The sequence below is a fragment of the Magnolia sinica genome, chromosome 4, assembly GCF_029962835.1.
Source record: "Magnolia sinica isolate HGM2019 chromosome 4, MsV1, whole genome shotgun sequence".
Taxonomy (NCBI): domain Eukaryota; kingdom Viridiplantae; phylum Streptophyta; class Magnoliopsida; order Magnoliales; family Magnoliaceae; genus Magnolia; species Magnolia sinica.
Window position 1 is genome coordinate 11235637 of NC_080576.1, and position 3850 is coordinate 11239486.

The window sequence follows — 3850 nt, forward strand, 5'->3', positions numbered from 1 at the left end:
ACCAAATCATCTAAATATGGTTTCAGCCGTTGACCATTTACTTTGAAGATGTTCCCGTCTATTAGATTTTGAATCTCAACTGCTCCATGAGCAAATACTTTTACTACTCGATACAGACCATACTATCGCAAACGTAGTTTTTCAGGAAAGAGGCGTAGCCTGGAATTGTACAATAATACTTTCTGGTTTGGTTTAAATGTCTTGCGAAGAATTGATTTGTCATGGAAGATTTTTGTCTCCTCTTTATAAATTTTTGCATTCTCATATGCCTCATTTCGAATTTCTTCTAACTCATTGAGTTGAAGTTTCCAGTGTGATCCAGCCTTGTTCAAATCAAAATTAAAAGTTTTGATGGCCCAATAAGCATGATGTTCTAATTCCACAGGTAAGTGATAAGCTTTCCCAAAGACAAGCCTGTACGGAGACATTCCAATCAGGGTTTTGAAAGCCGTATGATATGCCCAAAGAGCATCATTCAAACGTTGCGACCAATCCTTACGATCGGGGCGAACTGTTTTCTCTCAAATTTGTTTAATCTCCCGATTTGACACCTCAACTTGACCACTTGTTTGTAGATGATATGGCGATGCAACTTTATGAGTGATGGAATATTTCTTCATTAAAGATTCAAACGGTTTATTGCAAAAATGAGTACCCCCATCACTTATAATTGCTCGAGGAGTGCCAAAACGAGAAAATATATTTTCTTTTAAGAAACGGACCACAACTTTGTGATCATTCGTTTTACATGGCACTGCTTCAATCCACTTAGAGACATAGTCGACGGCCACAAGGATATATACATAACCGAATGACGGGGGAAATGGGCCCATGAAGTCAATACCCCAAACATCAAATATTTCAACAATGAGAATATTGGTAAGTGGCATCATGTTCCTGTGGAAAATATTACCCGTACGTTGGCATCTATCACATGTTGAGCAAAAGGCATGGGTGTCTCGAAACAGTGTAGGCCAATAAAATCCACTTTGTAAGACTTTCGCAGCTGTTTTCTTTGAACCAAAATGACCACCACATGCATGATCATGACAAAAAGAGATTATACTATGAAACTCACTCTCAGGCACACATCTCCTAATAATTTGATCAGGACAAATTTTGAATAAGTATGGGTCATCCCAAAAGAAATGTTTAACCTCAGCAAGAAATTTGGATTTATCTTGTTTAGTCCAATGAGAAGGAAGTTGACCTGTAACAAGATAGTTTACAATATCCGCATACCAAGGTAATTGAGAAATAGTTAGAAGTTGTTCATCAGGGAAAGACTCGTTCATTGGCAAATGATACACTGTGGACTCTAAGACAAGTCTAGACAAATGATCGGCTACCACATTTTTAGAACCCTTTTTATCCTGAATTTCAATATCGAATTCTTGTAGCAAGAGAATCCACCGAATCAATCTAGGTTTAGCGTTTTTTTTAGAAAGAAGATATTTAAATGCTGCATGATCTGAGAACACTATAACCTTTGATCCTATGAGATACGACCTGAATTTGTCTAGAGCAAATACCACCGCCAACAATTCTTTTTCAGTGGTAGAGTAGTTGAGCTGTGCATCATTTAGAGTCCTACTAGCATAATAAATGACATGAGGCATTTTGTTCAATCTTTGTCCTAGGACGGCTCCAACAACATAATCCGAAGCATCACACATAAGCTCAAAAGGTAAACTCCAATCAGGTGGTTGGATAATTGGAGCAGAAGTCAGTAAATGCTTCAACTTATCAAAAGCTTGCCGACACTTATCATTAAGGACAAAAGCAACATCTTTAGCTAGTAAATTGCATAAGGGTCAAGAAATTTTGCTAAAATCCTTAATGAATCTCCTGTAGAATCCCACATGCCCTAAGAATGATCTAATCTACTTAACCGTTTTGGGTGGAAGAAGGCTAGGAATTAAATCAATCTTGGCTTTATCAACTTCAATGCCTTTACTTGAAATAACATGCCCGAGTACAATCCCTTTTTGAACCATAAAATGGCACTTTTCTCAATTCAATACCAGGTTCGTTTTTTCACATCTTTCCAAGACAAGAGATAGATGGTATAAACATTCATCAAATGAAGAGCCAAAAATTGAAAAATCATCCATGAAAATCTCAAGGAAACGCTCAACCATATCTGAAAAAATACTTATCATGCATCGTTGGAAGGTCGTAAGTGCATTACACAACCCAAATGGCATATGCCGATAGGCATATGTACCAAAAGGACATGTAAATGTGATTTTCTCTTGATCCTCGGGAGCAATGGGAATCTAATTATACCCGGAATAACCATCCAGGAAACAATAATAGCTGTGCCCTGCCAATCTCTTAGGCATCTGGTCTATAAAAGGAAGAGGAAAGTGATCCTTCCTTGTGACCAGGTTCAATTTACGGTAATCAATACAAACTCGCCAACCCGTAGTCATGCGAGTTGGTACTAACTCATTATCCTCATTCTTTTTCACCGTAATCCCAGACTTTTTAGGAACAACTTGAACTGGACTGACCCATGTGCTATCCGAAATGGGGTAAATGATACCAACATCTAACAATTTTAGCACCTCAGCCCGAACGACCTCTTTCATGTTAGGGTTAAGCCTCCTTTACATTTCACGCGATGTTTTTGCATTTTCTTCAAGATGAATACAATGCATACACACTGTGGGGCTTATTCCCTTTATGTCCGCTATTGTCCACCCAATAGCTGCCTTATGTTCTCTAAGAACATTAAGCAACTTACCCTCCTGTTCTTTATCAAGGTTAGCAGCTATGATGACAGGCAGGGTTTCAGAAGGTCCTAAAAATGCATACTTGAGAGTTTCAGGTAATTGTTTAAGGTCGACTTCGGGTGGTTTCTCAATAGACGGGACCAGTTTAGACTCAGAAGGTGGAAGAGGTTCCACTCTAGCTTTCTATTTTGTTGTATTCATTTCTGGATTAGAGTCAAGCAATGCATTGACTTCTTGGATGGAACTTTCTATGTCAAAATCTCTGCCAAAATGTGCTAAACAAGTCTCAAGAGCATCTTCGGAAGATTCAAGGAAAGATTCATGCACTAGACTCTCAATCATGTTCACTTCAAATATATCATCTGAGGCTGACATTTGTTGTCCAGCATTGAAAACGTTGAGCTTGATCTTCATGTTACCAAAGGACAACTTCATAACTCCATTCTTGCAATTTATGATAGCATTGGATGTGGCCAACAATGGACGTCCTAAGATAACTGGGATTTGACTTGTAGGATTCTGGATATGCTGAGTATCTAGAACAATGAAATCCACTAGAAAATAAAACTTATCAACCTGGATTAGCACATCCTCAATAACACCACGGGGCACCTTGACAGATCTATCAACTAGTTGGAGTGTTATTTTGGTTGATTTCAGCTCACCAAGTCCTAGCTGCTCATACACAGAATATGGTAACAAATTAACACTGGCCCCTAAATCAAGCAACGCTTTCTGAACCTTATGCTCTCCTATGACACAAGAAATGGTAGGAGCTCCTGGATCCCTAAATTTAGGAGGGATGTTGTGTTGAATCATGGAGCTGAGTTGCTCCGCAAGGAAGACCTTCTTATGAACATTCATCTTACGCTTTTGAGTGCATAAATCTTTAAGAAACTTAGCGTAAGCAGGAACTTGCTTGATAGCATCAAGCAACGGAATGTTGATTTGCACTTGCTTAAATATGTCCAATATCTCGTTGAAGTTGTTTCCTTTCTTAACCGGTGCCAGACGTTGAGGAAAAGGTGCTTTAGGCACATAAGATGGCACATGAGTGGTTCCTGGAGAGTCAGAGTGTTGTTGGACTTTGGATGCACTAGTATGTCTCTCCA